The 22,663-nt window shown below is 40.9% G+C and overlaps 1 protein-coding gene and 1 long non-coding RNA gene across 2 annotated transcripts in view; one reads left to right on the top strand and one right to left on the bottom strand.

Moving 5' to 3' along the window:
* LOC146672694 (uncharacterized) overlaps positions 1–22,663 on the bottom strand; it is a 104,387-nt gene that overhangs the window by 33,575 nt on the left and 48,149 nt on the right. The gene's annotated exons all lie outside the window — the stretch shown is intronic.
* Positions 1,603–21,992, top strand: LOC146672696 (uncharacterized). Its single transcript, XR_014908427.1, has 3 exons — positions 1,603–1,674; positions 16,524–16,629; positions 21,298–21,992. It is a non-coding gene; the product is annotated as an uncharacterized LOC146672696 (long non-coding RNA).

Here is a 22,663-nt window from a genome sequence, read left to right as displayed (position 1 = left end):
CTAAAGCAGCACACCTGGGTCTCCCAGCCTATTAAAAGCAGCCCTTTGCTTCACCTGCTTCACTAAACATTATTATTTTAAGCAGAGTGGTGTGATTTATGTAGGCATTGCTGTGTGACAGGATGACTTTTCTTGCACACCCACCAAATGAGGGCGCACATGCTTCCACGCCCACTGGTGACTGCACACATCCTTTCAAGGAAGCATTTCATTCATCCCTAACAAATGGAACAAAACACTGTGCAGCGTGTTCAGGTTTGAACGTGGCCCTGGCCTCTCTCTGCATCCACCTGGCACATGCAACACACATCCACTCCCTGCTGAACTGCTTGTATTTGATGTGTTGAAGTTTTGGTAAAGTTTGAATAAATTCCACTTTATTTATAGGAACATTTCATCTGTGGACTCCTGCTTCCCCTCTCCTTGAGCCAGTTTGTGACGGGAACATGACATAAGAAAAGTAATTTATCCCTTTTTGATTCTGTGTATCTGGCGCTCATCCAGTGAGTTCACACTTGGCAGAAACAGACTGAATTTGTCTGGAGAACTTTGGCTTCAGCCAAGTTAGATAAACACACTGTGTCTCTGTCAAAACAGCAGTGTAGTTGTGGCACCCCTGTGAGGGAATGACCACATGAATATTATTTTGTGTAAAACACTCATGTAACGGGACATTTTTCATTGCTATATGTATTTATTTTCAGTTTCTTTAAGAGGATAGAAAATCCATGTAACAGGGATTCATTTTATGTTAGAAAGCAGTGAGGGCGGAACTTTGGTGCTTGCTCCGGGGTTTCGGGGTGCAGTAAGTGGAGCCCACCTTCCGCTGCTTCCTCAGACACGTTCTGGAGGAAAGCAGAGACGCATCGTGTCTTCCTTACTCTGCTCTTCACCTGCTTTTACAGGTCGGTACACGGTGCTCGCACCGAAAATGTTGTTTATTGTCACCATGGTTACCCACGTTAACGTGAATGGGAGAGTTAAGGCGGTCCGCCAAAGTTATTTATATGTAAACACGGGAGAAAACCAGAGGAGTGTCCCGCGCGACCGCACCGCGAGCCCGCTCGTTAGGTGGAGCGCTCGTGAAGCAGAGTCAGTGCGCTCCTATGCTCTGTGCAAACGTGTTGTAATGCTCCAATCAAATCAGTTCTGTGAGATGTGAATGTTAATAGTTCTGTTAAAGTGACTGAGTAGATTAGCTAGTGTAACACAAGCACTCTGAGCAACTCTGTGTAGCTAACAGAGGCATTCATGGGTTGATTAAACAAGCTGTGTTTCATGATGCACTAAATAGTGATTTTGCCAGTAAATTACTGGAGGGAACAAATGTAATGTATTTACCAATGCTGTTATTGAATAGAACTGTTTAGCCAGTAAGACACTGCAGAAGACAATGTGATGTGTTTATTGATATGATAAAAGGATGTAGCTGTTATGGAAAGAAGTGTGAACTTGAGAAACTGAACCAGTTAAAAAGAGTATATTTCACTGATGTTGTGAAATAAGTAAATGTAATTGATGTGAATGAGGAACCAGCTGAACAGCATATTGAAAGCTCATGTTTAGTGTTTTATAGCATTTATTTGTGTGAAATAAATCAGACTCAGACACGTTCTGGAGGAAAGCAGAGACGCATCGTGTCTTCCTTACTCTGCTCTTCACCTGCTTTTACAGGTAACATATTTGTCATCGAGGTCTTCATCCTTGGGACCCGTAACATAGTAACTTCTTCATTGTTATACTTCTATAGTTTTCCCATTTTGTGAGCTGTGGATGTGGAAAGTGTCTCAGTGACACATCCACATGAAAACGGCGTTACCTTCGTTCATTTGCACGTCAAATGAACGAGCTGTTTGGACTTTAACGTCACAGCTGATGCTTCGATACTCGAACTCAAGAGTTCAGCTTCCACTCAGAGGTACAAGTACACACAGCAAAGATAAACGTGTACACAAGGTTGAACCCACAAGTGCACAGCTCCAACCAGAGATGGGCAGTAATCCGATTACTTTTTTCAAGAAACGAGTAAAGTGAGGGATTACTATTGCAAAAAAGGTAATTAGATTACTGTTACTTTCCCGTAAGCACGCTGCGTTACTGCGTTACTAAAACCGCAGCTGTGTGCAGATGAACAATGGATAATCTATCGAGTGTGAGCGTGCAGCGTTTAAAGCGTGGAAGCACTGACCTTACTTTGAGTTTGACTCTGTAAAAAGTGACAAAAACATTAGCATCCGCTGTTCACTGCGTGGGAAGACAACATGCTCACTCACTATGTGTTAATGGGCATGCTTATTTATAACTTTGATAAAATGTCATAAAAATAATTCCATGCCAGCTCACCATTGGTGATCAGGTAGTTTCTGTTCCAGTTCCAGTCCCATAAATCATGAAGCTTGCTGCCAGAAAAGCTTCACATCTCCTTTGAAAGCTGTTTGTGGTCTTGATTGTGGGAGCTTCAGTTGTCTGACTCCAGCTGCCACACAGTGCTCACTGATATCATTTGCAAAAACCCCAGTGTGACAATATTTATCAGTGAAGCAGAAATCAGGAAGTGACGACTTTTCTTTGAACATTTGCTAAGGCTAAGCTGTGCTTTCTACCACAGTTGGGAATTTCCTGGTTTACAACAAATTATTGTGTCAACACCGCATAAGATTTCAAACTACAGGAAAATCACTGGAGTTATAAGAGGCAGACAACGACACACACACCACATGCATGCTGTTGCTATTTATTATGGATTAACCTGTCAAGGGCAAGAACAAAATAATTCTGCCTCAAATACAGGAAATCATAGCTTTCCTGTATTTCCTCCATTGTTGGTATGCTGGTTAGTGCTGTTGCTCCACAGTAAGAAGGTCCTGGGCTAAATTATCCATGAATGTAAACGGCTGTGTGTTTCTATCTGATAGACTGGTGAGCTGTCCAGGGTGTACCCTGCCTGGTAACCTATCACTTCAGGGTTATTTCCCAGCCCTGCTGCAACCAGGATAGAGATAGGAGGATGGTAGTTGTTGTAGACCCATTCAATTTCAATTGAAGGATTAAAATGTTCCAGGAGCTCAACTTACTCCATCTGAACATGTTTCAATCGTGTTTTATGAACACAACATGCAGCTTTACTGAATATGAAAAGGTTGTGTTGATTTAACTCAGTTGTTTAAGTTTCTGCCAAAGCAAAACCTTTGTGTGCAACCAGTGTCCACTATTGAATCAAGTAAATCCAACATGTTTTTGTCAGTGCAAAAGGAGTTACGATGCCTGTATTCCTGCACAATATTGTCCCGGGAGGGAGAAAAACTTTCTGGTGAAGTTTTGGTTGATTTTTGGGTTTTGCTTGACACTAGGTTGATTTTATCAGTGAGGTTTGGATTGTTTTCTTTCTCTAAGAGAGAGAAAGATGGTTTTATGCTTGGACATGTTTGCAATGGGCCCCAGTATTTGTTACTTTATTAGTATTTTATTGGTTGCGTTTGTTTGTGCTTTTGTTACAGTGCACTGAGATAAGAACATCTGAGAGGTGTGATCCACCGCTGGTGATATTTTGGTATTTTGTGAGTTCCCGATTTAACAAATCAGCTCTTTAATCCAGACCTGAGAGGTTGAACTTTAAAGCGCTATAAAATATTCTTACTGGAAACAGTGGCAAAGTGTTTTTCTCCATGATTGTAATGGGCTTGGGAGAAATTCACTTATATGGGACATTGATCACATGAGAAGTCCTGAGCCTAAAAGGATTGCAGCGAGTCAATCCAGTCCAAAAACAAGGAGCTGTTTTCCTTTAAAATGATGACGTCATCTTGCTGGTGATGGAGGCTCGAATAGGCTGCGCGTGAGACTCCATTATCAGCAATATCTGGTATGAATGTGTGTGGATGTATGCATGTGACTGGACTGTGATGGACTGACGACTAAAAGTTTAACTGACTTGATACTGAGACAAAAACGGTGCCGACTTTAGGATTAGTGAATGTCCACAACAATTCACCCAGCCTGTAGAAGAAGGGTGGAGGTTTTGTCTTGCTTTGTTTTGTTGTTGCAGGAGCAGAAGGATGACAGAGACTAAAGGGGGAGGCTGTAGCTTCACATGAGTGTGAGCTGCAGACTGAACCCTTTGGTTGCTAATGTTGAGTCACTGATGTTTGCATTAAGAAAATTGTGTTTTATTAGCTGTGTTTTAATTAAGGTATCACATTATATTGTTGGGAATGTTAAATGCTAAAGTGAAGAAAAGCTTTGATTTCACTCATGACTGAACATGTTATTATTAACCATAGCAGGCTGTAAAGAGTCAATTAGCTTTTATAGATGGAAAAAAAGGCCAAAAACTCTGTTAATACCTATGAATAACAGGCAATGATAGACTTGTCACATTCAAAATAGAGATATGTAATAACAAACACGGGTCCGTGTCATTTAGGTTCTCCATTGAAATAGTCAATCATTTAGAAAAGTAGAATATATATATATATGTCTCAACGCTGTTTCTCAATAATATTAAAAACCTAAAAACTATTGTTGTGGAAGATAGAAGTCACTGTGACAGCCCTCTGACTGTGGAGGATGTTTGTAATCCTATTTCTGCACTTAAGGCCAACAAATCTCCCGGCACAGATGGTTTAACTGCAGAGTTTTATGAATCATTTTCTAATCTCCTGGCTCCGTCTTACTGCAGCTTTTCATAGGAAGTGTAGAGAATAACATCCTCCCTCCTACTCTTACTCAGGGTCTCATAACACTTATTCCAAAGCCAAACAAAGACTTACTTCTTATTGATAATTGGAGACCCATCTGTCTGCTCAATGATGACTATGAGATTATGGCTTTAGTACTTGCTAACAGAATGAAAGAGTTCTTGGACACAATTATGGATGAGACACAATCAGGCTTTATGAGAAACAGACACCTTTCTAAGAACATGAGACTGGTTTTAGATCTACTTGATTACTCTGATTTGGTATCTGACTATAGCTTCATTCTCTTCCTGGATTTTTAAAAGGCTTTTGATACAATTGAACATCAATTTATTTTCCACTCTTTGGAAAAATTTGGCATTTTTCTGTAAAGCTATCAAAACCTTGTACACGAATGGCAATAGCTCAATTAAAATGATTAAGACTCCACCCCGAGATTTGACCTGTTATACAAGGAATCAGCACAGCTGATAAGGAGCTCATCATCAGCCAGCTAGCTGATGACACCACACTCTTCTTGAAGAATGCAAATCAAATCCGTCCAGCCCTTAGTGTTATTAGTGATTTCTCTGAGGCATCTGCTTTATGTCGAAATCTAAAAAAATGTGAATTACTAGCAATTAAAGGCTGCACTGCAAATGCTCTCTGTAACATTTCTGTTAAACAAGAAGTCACATATCCAGGACTGTTGATATCCAAAGACCAAAAGTCAAGATGCTCGTCAAACTTGTCAAACAGTGTTGGGGAATTCTCAATGGTGCTTGGTGCCATACCCTCAGGGACTTTAATGTTATATAAAAACACCGACAGCTCAATATCTGCCTCAGTCACTCTCCCTGATCCAGCTGAGTCAGCAGTGGGAAAAATCTGCTTTTCACAGGAACTTGGTAACAGCAATAAGAGAATACGTAGTTTATTCCAAGAAGATATCATGTCTCTCCCATATATAGAATATCTTACTGGAATCGACATGTTCCAGATATCACCTGGAAGACAGTCTGGATGATCCCATAAATATCTAATTGTGAACAAGGTGAAGGAAATCTCATATAAAATTCTTCATAAATGTTACCCAGCCAGTCACTATATGGTAACATTTAAAAGAGACATAAATACTAATTGAACTTTCTGTGGGGATCATCCAGAAACTTTGGCACATCTCTTTTGGTTCCTCTACACAGAGATTCTGGAAGAATTTAGCAGTTTTGTTATTGTCTATAGTTTAAGGGAGTTTTCTTTACGATGGGAAAATGTTTTATTCTTTTTCTTTAAGTTCCCCAGGAAGAATGATAAATGTTTTTTTATAAAAAAATTGTTAATACTTTTAGCTATTTTATATCCATAAATGTAAGTTTATTAATAAAACACCATATTTCTGCCTTTTTATAAGGATATGAATTGTACATACAATCAATTTCAGACTCAACCAACAAAAAGCCTCTCAGAACAATATTTATATTGTAACAGTTGCTATTGTAATGCAGTGTATCACCACATGGCGGCGCCTCCTGTCTCACGACTGGTGTCACCCCCTTTTTGTTCTTCTTTGCACTCCTCCTGTAATGGATGCTCCCGTGTGTACGCGGACTAGTGTGCTCTTTAGTAATGTGTGGTAGAGGTAGCACTTTTATTTTTGATATTGTAAATAAATGAGTACTTTTTGGAAAGTCAGAAGCTGTTGCTCATTCGCTATCCACCTGCACACCTCCGCGGCTGGCTTCATCTCCACTGCACGTTACAATATGTTGATTTTTTTCGCCTACTCATATCATAATTTTTTTACTCCTGGTTCTGTATGTTCATGTTCTGTTCTTTTGTAAACTTCATCTGTTTGTATGTTGTATACTCATTGTGTTTCAATAAAGTTCGATTTAATAAAAGGTACGTTCTAAACGAAGCTTCAGACGTCACTGATCACGTGACTCTGGCCAAACGAATCAAGCCTCGACACGGTGCTTCTGAAGCAGCGCGTTGATCTTTCTGACACACGCACCGGAGCGTCAGCTTCAAGCTGGCCATCACTACGTCTCACATCTAAAGGTGTCAAGGTAACTTTGAACTGAGTTCAGTCAATCTGGAGTTTTTCCAAGTTTTCTGTTGCTCTCTGTGAGAGAAGAGCGTTAAAGGCGGGGCTCTCCAGAGTCCAGCAAAACAGGAAACCACAGCTGGGTGTGTGTAAGTGTGCAAACCAATAGAATGCATCGTGGTGGGGGGGGCATCACGGGCATTGGCAAGAAAAAAATAAAATAATCGGTCGTACCCATGCTTCCCCGACGTCATGCCAGCGCATATTGGGAAATTCGTAGGCACCGATCGGTTTTCTATCAGCCATTTGCTGGGAGTAAGGGCGCCCTCCGTTTGCGAGGTGCGCCTGCTGCTGGCGGCACAGGGAGGAGAGGGCGGGGCGGCGGGGAGTCCCTGGCTGGCTGGAGCGGCATCTAATAACCAACTCGCAAAACAAAATAAAAACAACAAACAGATATTATGATACAGACTTATAATCTGCACCCATGTTTTTTCTAAATTCTATAAAGTGAGCGCGAGAGCCCTCGGTGCGCCTGCGCGCTGCTGAAGTCAAAGTAAACTTTATTGTCATCTCCGCTACAGACAGTCCAGCATATAGAGAGACGAGACGACGAGGCTGCAGTTACAGCGGTGCAAGTAAACAAACAATAAATATAAGAAGAGTAAGAAAATAAATCTACACTTTAGGACTCGGGGTAAAGGATCAATAACAATTTAAATTTATAATTTACAGTTTGATGATTTAAAGTCTCACACAACCCGTCAAAAGGGGCGGGGCCGGCTGCTTCCAAGTAGAGCACATTTCATTTATAATGATGTAAATCCAAGCCCATCATGGATTCACGATCTGAATCCTGGGTTGTGTGACATCCCAGAAATCAACCTTAGACAAAGTGAATCTGTGAACTAAGGTGTAGGTCTGTTAGGTTAATTGTGCTGATCCTCGGGTTGGGGGATTTGTGTTTGTACTGGAGCGCAAAATTCAAACCAATGGAAGATGGACAACAAAAGTTCAAAGCCATCAGGTGCTCAGTTTATGTATTTATTTTTGGCCTACATCAGTAAGAAATGCCAAATTATATACACAAAGTTACAGGAATCACCACTCCTGTTATTCATGATGATTTCAGTAACATCACATAATAACATGTAACGTTATTATGTGATGTGCGTACTGTTAATGCTGATACTGTGGTGAAATTCTCTGCTTCTTTTGTGTATTCTGCATCTATTACGTCAGATTGTCTTACCCCTCATATGGTTGAGAATTTTGCCAATACCCTGTTAACTACATGTTCCTCCATCCTCGACACTGTGGCACCTATTAAAGTGAAGCGCCCCAGAACTTACTCACAATGTTGGTTAAGTGACTCTGTTCGCACTCTACGACGTGCGTGTCGGCGGGATGAGAGAAGGTGGAGGAAAGATAAACTCCAGGCATCTTACGACATCCTACGTACTAGTCGCTTGAAGTTTCAAACTGCTGCCAAAATGGCTAAAGCAGCTTTTCTTTCAAAAATTATCTCTACCAATGGTAACAATCCTCGAATTTTATTTAAAATTTTTAACTCTGTGGTCAACCCCTGCCCCACTATGCCGCTGCCGTGCTCCACGGTTCTTTGCGAACAATTTTTAAATTATTTTTTAGATAAAGTCTCATCTCTTAAATCTGCTCTTCCTTTAATGACAGGCCCTGCGTTTACCCCTGACTGTTCCTCTTCCTTCTATCAGTTTGAACCCGTTTCACTCCCTACTCTTAAGGGTCTGGTTGAACAACTGAACAATACTAATCTCGTATATGATGTTCTTCCATCTCGTATAGTTAAGGACTGTTTTAGTGCAATTGGACCTAGTATATTGTCCCTTTTGAACTCTTCTTTGCTCTCTGGTTGCGTACCATCAGCCTTTAAACATGCTATAATTCAGCCTCTTCTTAAAAAAAGGAACCTCGATTATAATGATTATGCGAACTATAGGCCGATTTCCAAGCTTCCGTTCTTGGCCAAAATTCTTGAGAAGATAGTGTTGCTTCAACTCCAGGCCTACCTGGATGAGAATAGCATTAATGATAAATTCCAATCGGCCTTCAAACCACATCATAGCACTGAGTCAGCGCTGCTCCGAGTTCTCAATGACCTTCTACTAATGGCTGACAATGGACGCTCCTCGGTCCTAGTGCTATTGGATTTATCGTCGGCTTTCGATATGGTTGATCATAAAATCCTATTGGCGAGACTTGAGCACACTGTAGGCATCAAGGGTGTTTCCTTGGATTGGTTTAAATCATACTTCTCCAATTGGCTCTCCTCGGTTCACTTGGCCACTTCCTCTTCCTCCGCTGTACCTGTCTGTTGTGGTGTCCCTCAGGGATCTGTGTTAGGCCCTACTCTGTTCTCATTGTACATGCTTCCATTAAGCGCTATCTTTGAGAAATATCACATCGCTTTTCATTATTATGCTGATGACATTCAGATCTACTTTGAGTTAAATGATGACCTAGCTTTGTCCTTGAATAGTTTTCGAGGGTGCATGTGTGAGGTCAGGCAATGGCTCCTGGCAAATACTCTTATCCTTAATGATAAGAAAACTGAAATTGTGGTCTTTGGCAGTGATGTCCTTCGTGCCAAACTTCGTGATGCTTTTGGTTTTCTCACTAGCTCCTTTTACGACACTGTTAGGAATTTGGGCGTGTTACTTGACAGCTCATTTAAACTTGATAGACAAGTGTCTGCTGTTGTTAGATCCAGTTTATACCAACTCCGCCTTATTTCTAAGGCCAGGCAGTATATCTCGCATAAAGACCTGGAAAAACTCATCCATGTCTTTGTAACTTCGAGGCTGGATTACTGCAATTCACTCTATTTTGGACTCCACTCTCCCTCCTCCATAGATTACAGACAGTCCAAAATGCTGCTGCAGGCATTCTAACCAAAACTAAGAAGTTTGCCCACATTACTCCCGTCCTAGCTGATTTGCACTGGTTGCCTGTGAAATACCGTATCCAATTTAAAATTCTGCTGTTTACTTTTAAAATCACTAATAACACAGCACCGAGCTATCTTAAGGAACTCTTAAGCTTATATGTTCCTGCTAGGGCTTTAAGATCATCCTCACAGTTACTGTTGGTGCAGCCTAGATCTCGGCTGAAGTCTAGAGGTGATCGAGCGTTTGCCCTGGCCGCACCAGAGTTGTGGAACAACCTTCCCATTGGCATTCGGGCGTCTGACTCTATTCAATCTTTTAAATCACGGCTTAAAACGTATTTGTTTAATCTTGCGTTTTCTACCGGTTAAATGCTGGCCTTGTCTGCAGTGATTTATTTTACTAATTTTCCTATCTTGCTTTTTATTTGCGCTGTGTATGTCTTATCCCCATTGTGTGTTGATGGCACAGTTATATTGTGCTATAGCTATGTGCTATAGTTATTGTTGAAAGATTTTATTATGTTTATGTATAGAAGTACATTTCATTTGAGGTTCTCTAGATGTGTTTGCTCTTTGTACTAGAGAAGTTACACTGTGCAAGCTCAGCACGAAGTCTCTACTGTTGTATGTTATCTCTTCCACTCATGTATCTGTGATGAAGTCTCTACTGTTGTATGTTATCTCTTCCACTCATGTATCTGTGATGAAGTCTCTACTGTTGTATGTTATCTCTTCCTGCATGTGTCTGTGACGCAAACATGTTTGAGTATAAATAAAGGGTGGCAACTGCTGCGGGGTGTGAGTCTTCGTTTGAACTCTCACCCGTGTGCACGTTAAACCTGCAAACCTGTCTGAGTGTCATTTATTCTGACCTGAGTTGCATTACAGGAAAACTCCTGACATTTCTTGGTCCTCCGAGCCGGAGGGACACCACTTTGCGTGATCCCACAGGAAAACCTCATCGAGTCCTGACGTCGTGAGAAGCCCGCGCTGAAGTCTGTCGACAGCTCCTGTCTAGGTACAGGATAAAAGACCAGAGACGTAGAATTCGGGTTCTGGCCAGCGTTCTTAAAAGTGGTACACGACGCTGGGGGTCGATGAGGGAAACCTGATAACCGGCAAAGTCAGCAAACAGGTGAATATTGACACTCTGAGACACGTTGCGTAAAATCGTGTAAGCTCGCCCAGAGAGGGGCTGGTAGCATTTAAAAGCTCGCCCAGAGAGGGGCTGGTAGCATTTAAAAGCTCGCCCAGAGAGGGGCTGGTAGCATTTAAAAGCTCGCCCAGAGAGGGGCTGGTAGCATTTAAAAGCTCGCCTGAAGAAGGCTGGTAGCATTTTAAAATAAAATAGAGCTCGTCTGAAATAGGACTGGTAGCTCCCCTGTAGAGGGTAAAATTAGCGCGCGCATAAAGGTATTTATTGTTTTACTGTTTTGTTGGTGGAGTAAGTTGCTTTTTCAGTACATTAGCGAGACTGAACTACTCCACTGAATTGTTTACCGTTGGTCGCTTACGTACTGGTGGGACGGGAGGAAGGTTGTGTTTCAACACATAAAATTAACACCGCTCTCAAAGAATAGCTTGAGAGTAGAAGGCTGTGTTAATAGCCTCTCCCATTCCTCGTGCCAGAGAAAGCACCGCGGGTGTGTGTGTATGTGTGTTTAAACGTAAAAATATCTATGAGTTGAGGAAAAAATGGGTAATAAATCAACAAAACTCACTGCTGACGAGCAGTGGCTAGAAAAAAAAAAATGTCCAGGCGCCGGACAAATTAGTGTGCAAAGATGGAGAAATCCTAAAAAGATCAAATGTCCCACCTGGGAAGGAAAATGTAGCCCATCTGCACTATCACAACCTAAAGGAGCATTACTGAAAGTAGAAGAAACAAGAAAAGAAAAATGAAAAAGGCAGAGGTAGCCAACCCCCACTCCTGCTGCTGCACGGCCAACCCCCACTCCCGCTGCTGCGACCCCCCCCCCCCCCCCCCCCCTTAAATTATCATCTGATCCGTTTCGACCTCAGCCTGGTCCTTATGCAGAGGCACAAAATATGTTAGATGTTGAAAAACATTAGGTCACAATGAATGACCACTAGCCGACGCATTGCAATATGCCGAGCACACATTCCGTGTAATATAAAAAAGAAAAAAGAAAAACCTGCAAGCACAGGTACTTTCACATTAGATCCAGAAACAGGGTTTATCGCATTCTCAGGAGGATTTAGAAGGTAACAGAAGGTAACAGACAGGAGGACTTTAGAGGAAAAGGCCAGAGATATGTAGGACAGATAGACTTACGCGAAAGAAGTGAAGAAAGAGATAATACGTGCTGGAATTGTGGCAAGGAAGTACAAGTCTCAGAAGATACTTTAATAGTAAAATCTGCATCAGGTCACACTACAGTGCAGTGACTGACAAAACCCTTATTAAGTGAAAACTAGAGATCAAAGTAGTTTGAAAAGGTTGGAAACAGACCCCAACGAATAGATATAAATATAAGAAGTACAAAAATAAAATAAACAAAGACAAAATTACATTAGAACTTATTTTTAACCTATTGAAACTAATAATAGGAAGGATAACAACCTGTAAACTGATATTAACAATGAAACATAGTTGGCATGACGACCATGCCCAGAATGTATAAAATAAATAAAAGGAAATAATTCACATGAAAACCTTTTGAATAAAATAGAGTCTGTGAGCTCAGTTTTCCCTCACACTTCTGCTCTGTTTCAGTAGCAGCATTTTTCTTTTTGTGTCCTGACTCATGTATGTTTTTGGTTTTGTTTGATGATTTTATTTTTTTTGTTGGTTTGGAAACAAATTTGTGACCATACTTGTGGATCAGTGACACATAGTGATCAGGCATATGATTTACAAATGCCCAGTTTTAGAACTGTGAGCAATCCAAAGTTTAAAAACATACATATATATATATATATATATATATATATATATATATATATATATATATATATATATATATATATATATATATATAAACCCAACTTCAAAGTTTGAAATATGTGAGATGTGTGAATTCTTTGAAACACTAGACATCATCTAAAAATGTCTTGAGTGAAAGTGTAATGTTGCATCTATAGAAAAAAAATGGAAAAAAGAAGAAGAAGAAGCATTCAGTTATTTAAAAATAGGCATTACAGACAGATACAGTTTTAACATTGCCTGACTATGATAAGCCTTTCTACTTACGTGTAGATAGAAGAGCAGGTTATATGAAAGCTGTGATAACACAGGCGTTTGGAGGATAACAATGCTCATTAACATTCCTGGTGAAATTTAGACTCGTGTAAATTAGACTCTGTTGCGTCAGGCCTGCCTGCATGTGCAAGCCTGTGTAGCCGCAGCAGAGGCAGTAAAAGAGTCAGCTGCACGTATGCAGTCATATGTGCATATGAATTGCACACAGGCCAAAATATAAATATATACACTGACAGCCAGTTTGTTCTTTCAGCAGTGCACCACTTTGCAAACATTTGGCATAACAGAGGTATGGTTACCTCTACGGATAACCCAGTGCAACACGGCAGCTTTTAAAAAAAATCTTGCTGGAAGTGATCACCTTGCCAAAACAATTGGCACTTTGCAAATGTGCAGCACATCAAAAAGACAATTTTATTGTCACAAAAGGAAATAATTTTGCAGATCAAGCAGCAAAACAGGCTGCACAACAACCGGCAGAGCTACTAGTATCCGACTGCTGCCCACAAATACCACTTGATGTACTAAAAACCGAACAACAAGCTGCAACAATCACTGAACAGAACAAGTGGCTGAAATGTGGAGCACAACTGAAAGATGATTTAATGGTCCGTGATGGAAAACCAGTATTACCAGAGTCGTTACACAGGACAGCGGCTGTAGTGACACATGTAGTAAATACATGTGTAAACAGGAGGGAATATAGTATAGATAAACAATACACACTTTTACACTATAAATTTTTACACTATAAATTTTTACACTATAAATTTTGGAACTTTAGCGAAAAATTTGTAAGAAGATGCCTATTCTGTCAAAAACACAACCCACAAGGAAACTTAAGACCTAAGAGAGGCTAGTTCTCTACACCATCCACATGGATTTTATTAAAATATGAAATTATTGTGTGAATAACGCTACATGTTAGATCAAAAGTTAGTAGAATTACAAAGGGTTTGTAGATTGTAAATGCAAAATGAGTTTGATTAGCCTGTAGAAACGCAAAAGAGAGTAACAGGAAGTGTGTGTGTGACAGGACCTTTGCATGCCCATATAAGGAGTGAGCACCCAGAGAGAAAAAACAGAAGAGACAGACTCTAGCCAGATGAAGCAATTTGAGGCTTTAAGAAAAGACATGAAAATGATATTAATGGTATGGTTTAGTGTGTTAATATAGGCCACAAATAGATAAAGGTGGACTTTTCTCAACCTAGAATTTTGAGCATAGCAGCAAAACCATAGATTAACATAATTGGGGAAAAAACAAGCCAAAGTTTGGCTTAAAATTTTACAGCTTGACCTCCCACTTGTCCCGATCCTGAGAAGAAGCTCAAAGGACAGTTAATCTCCTGATGAAGACCAACAGAACATCGTGAACCTGAAGAATTAACAGCAGGCTGGTAAGAACAGTGTGACATAACTGTTTAAAGGCACTGAATGTGATATTTTGCCTGGCTGGGACTTAATCTACAAGGAAAATACTGAAAAGAAACGGAGAAGAAACAGATTGTGTTTGCTGGAGATTTAAGACAACAAAGGACACTTTGAGAAGGGTACAGGGGCCAGTGGGAAGGTGAAGCCCAGAGGAGTATAATTGGGTTGAAATTGAAGCCTGAACTCATGATGGTGTTTAGAGATGTCCACCAGAGCACAACAAAGAGGTAAATAAAAAATAGAAAACACACATATATAAATTGTTACATGTGAAATTATTTTTGGAAAGAATCAGAAGTAAGATAGTTTGAATCAGACCTCAGTGAAAAGATGCATGAATTGATACAAGTGAACCAATAGATAAATCTGTTAGAGAGACAACTTTAGTAGAAAATAGGGATATTGTTTCGAACTGCTGTGCGACGCTTCTCAAGTCTCTTGCAGATTAAACCCAGGCGATAAGGTCCATGCCAAGTACTCTTAACGACACCAACAGCTTGCAAAATCACTGAGAGGCCCTTTGGATCCACCAGAGGCATTGCAAAAAAGTGGAAGTGAGTGACAGCATAACCTAAAAGACACCACCACCCCGACTCTTTGGTGATCTACAGGTGAAGGGAGGGCTGATCGGGTATATCCCGCCTTCTACTTCTCGCCTGTAGTCTACTCACCAGAGTAAATCGGTGTGTCTGGTCATCATGAAGATTATTCTGTTTACCACCTTGGCCCTGCTGCTTACAGCATGGACTCTGATGCACTTAATGGATCAAGAAGCCAACTTGCATAGAAGGACATGGACATATGACAATTCACACCTGGTCGAAGTGACACAGGACCACATCCATCCCTGGATGAACAACGCCTGATACAGATATATATGCTCAAACACAGCATCCTATATTATATGAATATGACTCAAGTGACATGCGTAGCAAGCTTTACCAGTCCAGATTATCAATATTCATGAATTGCCCTAAACCACAGTGACCCCCTGACTATTGGACTATCGTTTTGGGCTGTTTTTAAATGCATCGACCACCATCAACAAAGAGCAAAATCAGGAAATTGATGCCATAAGAATGACTGTTATGCAACACCGAGTCGCCCTGGACATGATCTTGGCAGAAAAGGGCGGACTATGTGTTTTGTTCAATACAACTTGCTGCACATACATTCCAGATAATGTACACTCATCCAACATGACTGATGCTCTGAAAACACTCAGACAACTTCGGGATGTACAACAACAAGACTATGTTGCGAACACAGAAGACTGGCTCACGTGGCTTTTAAGTGGCTCTTGGAAGTCCCTGTTGTTTAAAGGACTTGTTTTTGTTGGTGTTCTACTACTGTTATTGTGTCTTTTCACTTCATGTGTCATACCTTGTTTGAAGAACATGGTGTCAAAAATGGTAGCTGCTTCAATTAATGCTTACATCACCCTACCACAGAATGAAGAACATGATAATGAGATAGACATTTGGATATAACATACTTGCAAAACTCACTATTTCATGATGTCTTGGCTAAAAATGTTTTACAAGTGGTCATAGACTGATACAGTGTTAGTGAGTTGCTATGTACATATATAGGAGAAAAGATCAAACAACAGGAGGGAATGTTGAAAGATTTTATTATGTTTATGTATAGAAGTACATTTCATTTGAGGTTCTCTAGATGTGTTTGCTCTTTGTACTAGAGAAGTTACACTGTGCAAGCTCAGCACAAAGTCTCTACTGTTGTATGTTATCTCTTCCACTCATGTATCTGTGATGAAGTCTCTACTGTTGTATGTTATCTCTTCCTGCATGTGTCTGTGACGCAAACATGTTTGAGTATAAATAAAGGGTGGCAACTGCTGCGGGGTGTGAGTCTTCGTTTGAACTCTCACCCGTGTGCACGTTAAACCTGCAAACCTGTCTGAGTGTCATTTATTCTGACCTGAGTTGCATTACAGGAAAACTCCTGACAGTTATATTTTTTCTATTGGTGGCTTTTTCCTGTGAACATAATTCTACACTTTTATTTTTATGACTCTGATTATACTTGTGTTAATTTGTTCAGGCAGGTATCAGTGCTCAAAGCTTTTGTGTTTGTTTCCAACAAGTTGCCCACCTCGGGAAACAAAAATGTGTTCTTTTACTTGTCAGATGAACATATGAGACACTTTGACTCTTCAGTGCAGTGTGGAGCCTAACAAAGATCTGTTTTGTGTCCCAGCTGATCAGCAGGAGGAGGAGAGTCTGACGGAGCAGCAGAGGAACATTTTCAGCTACTTGGACTCAGCTCAGCCACTACAGAGGAAACAATGAGCTCAACACAGAAGGTGACAGACAGAGCAGGACCATATGACCAAAGATATTTATCACCATATACATTTGAACATTTGCCATAACGATGTAGCTGACGATAGAATTGACACCAGACAAAATACTTTACAGCTGCACAACTTTATTAAAATCCCATCAATGTATTTTCACTGAAACAAGCAGCTGTTGTTTATGTGTTTATGTACTAACAGCTGGAAACGTTTCATACAGCTGTGTTTGACAGAAATGAAGGAGAACATATTTAGTTCATTTGTTTCTACATGAGCTCTGTGTGATTTGATGAGTATCTGAGGCTGAGACCACAGGACTGTGAAACATGATTGTTGGGCTTCATTTCTGTGCTGAACAGTCGTTTAAGATTAGCTGTAAATAACAATTAGCTGATGTTGTTCATGAGACTAAAGTCATCTCACTGTGGTAATGTAAATATAATATGGCCAATATTATAGTTATTATATTGTTGGCATTACTAAATTTGGCTCAATGCTTACATATATGCGTAAAAAGCAAATGTAGGAGCTGTGATAACTGTGTCTGATAGAATGAAGAGTAGACTGATATATGAAATATTCCTTTATTGGGTGAGAAAATCAGACCATGTCATAACTGCTTTAAGTCACACAGAATAGATATCAGAGCCTTAAACAGGCTGACTTCTGCTAAATGGGTCAAACTGGGCAGAAAGTCTACAAACACATAACATCCTTATAGAATATGATGTAACACTATAGATCAACTTAGCTCAGAATATATAAAGCATATAAACAGTTACAGCAACATGATGCAACAAACACAGCAGCTACTGATCCAAAATACTCAAAGCTTCATAGTCAAAGGAGCTTGCAAAGAAAAGCGTCTGGACTTCTTTAAGTTACTTGAAGACGTTTCACCTCTCATCCGAGAAGCTTCTTCAGTTCTAAGGTCAAATGGTGGAGAGTCCCAGATATAAACCTAGTGGGAGTGACCCCCCACAGAGGGACAAAAGGACCCCCTGATGATCCTCTAATCGCCTGAGCCAAGGTGTGAAACTGGGTGTGGGTCCCAATCAGCCAGAGTTTCGGGTGAGTTCATTGTGAAACCTGGCCCCACCTTATCATGCGAATTCCTGAGATCAGATGGCCCAGGATGTGAGTGGGCGTTAAGGCGTCTGGGAAGGGATCTCAAAACTGGATTATAGATGGCAGAGAGTTGGTGTTGTAAACCACCGCCTCTGTTCAAAGATGGTCGCTCACAGTGGACATAGATGGCTTCCTTCACTCCTCTTTCAAACCATCTGTCCTCTCTGTCCAAAATGTGAACATTGGCATCCTCGAAAGAGTGTCCTTTATCCTTAAGATGCAGATGGACTGCTGAGTCTTGTCCTGTGGAGGTGGCTCTTCTGTGTTGTGCCATGCGCTTGTGAAGTGGCTGTTTGGTCTCTCCAATGTAGAGGTCTGGGCATTCCTCGCTGCACTGTACAGCATACACCACATTGTTAAGTTTGTGTTTTGGCGTTTTATCTTTCGGGTGAACCAGTTTCTGTCTGAGCGTGTTGCTGGGTCTGAAATGCACCGGGATGTCATGCTTGGAGAAAACTCTCCTGAGTTTTTCTGATACACCGGCTACATAGGGGATGACAATGTTGTTGCGTCTGTCCTTCTTATCCTCCCTCGCTGGTGTCTGGTCTTCTTTTCTGTGCCTCTTTGCTGACTTTAAGAACGCCCATTTAGGATAGCCGCACGTTTTGAGTGCTTCCTTTACATGTGTGTGTGTTCCTTCTTTTTTCCTTCAGGTTGAGAGGGAACATGTTCTGCTCGGTGGTGTAGGGTCCTAATTACTCCAAGTTTGTGTTCCAGAGGGTGATGGGAGTCAAAGAGGAGGTACTGGTCCGTGTGTGTGGGCTTCCGGTAAACTTCGATGTTGAGGTTGCCGTTCTCTTCAATGTGCACAGCGCAGTCCAGGAAAGGCAAACAGTCATCCTTTGTGTCTTCCCTGGTGAACTTGATGTTTTTATCCACAGCGTTAATGTGCGCAGTGAAGGATTCCACTTCTTGTGTCTTGATTTTGACCCATGTGTCGTCTACATATCTGTACCAGTGGCTGGGTACTCTTCCTTTGAAAGAGACAAGAGCCTTCCTTTCCACTTCCTCCATGTAAAGGTTGGCTACAATAGGTGACACGGGGGAGCCCATGGCACAGCCATGTTTTTGTCTGTAAAAGCCTTCGTTGTATTTGAAATATGTAGTGGTGAGGCAGAGGTCTAACAGTGTGCAAATCTGATCGGCTGTGAAGTTGGTCCTGTCCTCCAAGGAGCTGTCTTCTTGTAGTCGTTTTCTGACCGTCTCCACGGCCTCCGTGGTGGGTATGCAAGTGAAGAGAGAGAACTGAAGAAGCTTCTCGGATGAGAGGTGAAACGTCTTCAAGTAACTTAAAGAAGTCCAGACGCTTTTCTTTGCAAGCTCCTTTGACTACGATGACCTGGATGACTGAGAACCTTCACAGACTCAAAGCTTCATAGAACTGAAACCAACATTTATTTTTAGCTCCATCCTGCTGCTGATACAGACTTTAGGTTTCTGAACATTAAACTTGTTGCTGTCTTTCATAGTGTGTAACTTGAAGGCCCTGAGTACTTTCTCCCACACTGGAAACACTGGGATGATCACATTATTTGAACATTACCTAATAAGACGGATTCAGCACAGACAGTTGTGTTAAACTTTCCTAGCAGTCCTTCACAAACAGGGAACAGTCTGTCTATTCTCTCCATCTGTCAGCTGCTGCTGGCTCTTCCTCCTCCTCTTCCTCACACACTGCTGAGTTTGTCCTGGTTGATCATCAGGGCTGCAAAGCCTCACAGATGATGTGCAGCAGTGGCTCCCTCAGTCTGTCCTCACTCTGGACACTTGCAGTCGTCACACATGGAAATCAAATGTGTGATAAGCTGCAGGATTCAGACACAAGTGTAACTTATAAACACATGTTCATACTTTTATTCCACAATCAGAGAGAAAGAAACAGAGAGAGAGTGCAGGACAGACAGACAGGTGACAGTCTCAGGTGTACACACTGCTACACAACAGCACCAGAGAAGCAGGATTTAGTGTTTGTGTTATTACGAGTGTAAACAAGAAGAGTTCCAGATGGTGCAGTGGACACATGTGTGACTGCTGTGATTAAAGCATCTTTCTTTCAGCTTAACGAGTGAACCGTCAGCTCGTTCAAACACACGTTAAAGTGCGTTTGGCTCGACACCACCGAACAGAGGCAGCAATATAACACAGCTCACATTAACAGTGCAGTGGATCCTGCTTGTGCCGTGATGTTCAGGACTGCAAACCGAGCAGCATCACTGACTTTCAGCTTGTTGTGTTTGTGGATATATGACTGACTTTAATTATCCACAAAATCATCAAATTCTCTGTCAGATTAAGGTCGACTATTGAACGGCGTATATTTTAAAGGCTTTAAAACCAAGTTAACGCTGAAAGTACAAACATCACTAATGTCACATAACTCTGCCGACAAGGCATAGCTATGGCTATGAAATGCTCTTTGTGTATCACTTCTTCATTATGAAAGATGTCATTAATGCACTAGTAATGTCTCATCTGGAGTATTGTTCAATCATTTGGTCAGCAGCTAATAAGACAGATCTTAACAGACTTCAGTTAGTCCAGAATAAGGCGTCCAGATTAGTGTGAAGATGTTCATACTATACTAATATTGATAAAATGCATAATAACCTTTCTTGGCTTCCTGTACAGGCTAAAATATTCTATGGCTTACTTGTAGTTCTAAAGAAAGCAATTCTGTTAAACACACCACATTTATTCTGCTCAGCTGCAGTATCCAAATGAAATACATCATCATATTACACAGTTTTCAACAAACTGCAATTTAGTAAATGCTCGAGTTAAAAGTAACGTTTTGTAAAACTGTTACATTTAGAGCAACTTTTAAGTGGAATAAGTTGCCTTAAAAAATTAGAGAATTATTCAAAACTTCAATGAACACTTAAAAGCCGATTTACAGAGCTTTTAGTTGTTGTAAATATTGTAAGACATGATTTGTTTTTGAAATTTGTGTAATGTGCCTCAATGTTATTGATATTATTATTATTATTATTGATTGCTTATATTTGAACAATTGTGAAACCTCACTGTGGATGTAAGAGTGAAATTATGTGGATATCTTGAATCCACTTTATTGTGTAATATTTTATGTGAGTATTTGACGGAAGACGAACAACATCTGTTGTGGAAGCTAACGGGGTTCCTTTAGAATAAACAAACATAGGATTTATTATCACTGAATAATTCTGTATAAATCTATACAAATTATAGAAATATGTAATAGGAAACAACAAAATGATCTAAATTATAAAATAATGTGTGTGTGTGTGTGTGTGTGTGTGTGTGTGTGTGTGTGTGTGTGTGTGTGTGTGTGTACAATCAGGAGTGATGGGCATGATTTTAGTGTTTGAACAGTCATGAATTATCTTTAACAGCAGGTTGGATGTAATGTGTTAGAACTACCAGCAGGTGGGGATAAGAGACCTTTAAGGTGTTTGGTGCCACGCTCCACCTTCAGGTTTAAAACTAGTGTTAATGGAGTTTGAAGGTTGAGTTTGTTCCACGACTGCATTTCACTCACTGCCTCTGCTTGTATCTCTGTCACTGCAGGACCAACATGGAGCCAGAAGTCAGCGCTCTCAGGAGGCCGACAAACCTCACAGAGGAAAGGGAGAGAAAAAACACACCTGTGACGAGTGTGGGAAGGGTTTTACTGTGAGGGCTAAACTAAAACGGCATCAGGTCATCCACACTGGAGAGAGACCGTTCAGCTGTGACTTGTGTGGAAAGTCTTTTTCCTTCAAGGGTTCCCTAAAAACACACCAACTCATCCACAGTGGAGTTAAAGCGTACAGCTGTGATCAGTGTGGCAGAGCTTTTACTCACAGTAGCAACTTACAGAGGCATCTAGTTACCCACTCTGGAATTAAGCCATACAGCTGTGACATCTGTGGAAAAACTTTCAGTCAGAGAGGGAACCGAAATACACACCTACGCATTCACACCAGACATGATGTGTACTGCTGTGAACAGTGTGGCAAACAGTTTATAACTCACACAGACTTACAACGACACATGTTTACCCACACTGAGGAGAGACCTTATCAATGTGACCTGTGTGAGAAGACTTTTAAATCTCCACGTCACCTGAGACAACACCAACAGATCCACACCAGAAAGAGACTCTACAAGTGCAGCTACTGTGAGGTATGTATTTATATTGTTATCTTGTCATTTTAGCCTGACTGTTTGGAACAACTCTGCTCATTAAACTGTGTTAGCATGTTAGCAATTCTACTGCATGGAAAAGCAGCTCTGAGTGATTATTCAGATTTTCCTTTCAGTTATGATTTTAGTATTACTGTAGTATTATGGTGGTAGTATTGTAGTTATTGCAGCCCAGTAAACTGAGTGTGTTAACTGAAACAGTCAAATGTAGTTGGACGTCTGCAGAGATGCTCTTTATTTCAGGCGACGTTCAGGATACAAATGTTGAAGGACTGACTTACACTGTCTTTGTGTCTTTGTTTAAAAGCAGAGCGACACAGATGGATCCAGTTCTCAACCCTGTCATCACTGTGGTGGTGGGAAAGACTTTCATTGTGACCTCTGTGGAAAAACTTTCAGTTGGCAAAAGACCCTAAAAGTACATCAACGTAGACACACTGGAGACAAACTGAAATACTGCAAAGAATGTGGGAGAAGCTTCACCACACCAAGTGAGTTAAAACGACATGAACTGATTCACAGTGGGGTTAAAAAGCACCTCTGTGATCAGTGTGGGTCATCCTTCACCACTGCATGGAAGCTTAAAACACACAAAGGAGTCCACACAGGAGAGAAACCACACAAGTGCAGACACTGTGAGAGAAGCTTCTCACAGTCAGGTAGTCGTAACATTCATGAACGTGCACACATGGAAGGAAACTACAGCTGTGACCAGTGTGACAAGAGCTTCAGGAATCTCAGTTCATAC

The sequence above is a fragment of the Rhamphochromis longiceps genome, linkage group LG3 (assembly GCF_057381845.1).
Source record: "Rhamphochromis longiceps isolate RC_006_pf linkage group LG3, R_longiceps_female_GT1.1, whole genome shotgun sequence".
Taxonomy (NCBI): Eukaryota; Metazoa; Chordata; class Actinopteri; order Cichliformes; family Cichlidae; genus Rhamphochromis; species Rhamphochromis longiceps.
The sequence above is the reverse complement of the archived record's forward strand: the minus strand, read 5'-3'. Positions and strand labels throughout refer to the sequence as shown.